This window comes from Eimeria mitis, genomic scaffold (assembly GCF_000499745.2).
Source record: "Eimeria mitis Houghton genomic scaffold, Emh_scaff1845, whole genome shotgun sequence".
Classification (NCBI taxonomy): Eukaryota; Apicomplexa; class Conoidasida; order Eucoccidiorida; family Eimeriidae; genus Eimeria; species Eimeria mitis.
Genome location: NW_013570167.1, coordinates 3,813 through 4,545, shown reverse-complemented (window position 1 = coordinate 4,545; position 733 = coordinate 3,813).

The window sequence follows — 733 nt, the reverse complement described above, 5'->3', positions numbered from 1 at the left end:
GGAGCGTCCCCACCGTCATCATGCATCTCCCCGCCATGCACAGCAGTCGCATGCCTTCACAACACACTTTCTGTATATATGATACACCCATCAGCTTACACAAAAGTGATCTCAACTTTGCATTCGCCCGCTTGACCAACTCACGTCAAGATTCTAGTCGCGCGCCGACGAATAAATGCGCAGCCTCTTCAACTGGCCCTGCAGCTCAACTTATTTCAGTACATCAGGCGTACAAGCTGCAGAACAACTCTCCCGACCACGTATAGCTGCAGTGCATCTATCCCCAAGAGGCTGAGCGCGTTAGTCCCCTTTTGCGGGTGCATTCAGTCTCGCGTCTGCTGTTTCACTCTTGCTAACATCCAAAACCTAGACATCTAGCGTACAATCTGTTAGGTGACGCGCCCAGTCACTCCACTACCGAGATCATGTTCAACCGTCGTATTTGCACACCCGGGAGGCCTTCGGAATTCGGGCCCAAGCAAACGAAAGAGGTCCTATACGTCTAGATGCACGAAACGACATGGGGTAGAGCCATCCTCAACACCTCGCTGCACCGCCGATTTGCAGGCGCTCGTGCGTCCCACCGCTCATAATCCCGCACCCATGTTAGGAGGCGCCGCTGGCTTTAAACCGTTCCCAGTCGTGCGACCGGTACTCGTACCAACTGTTGCAAGAGAAGCCCCAACCCCCACGTCGCTCCGACTTTCTTCGTGCTGTAAAACGCGTTGGTAGG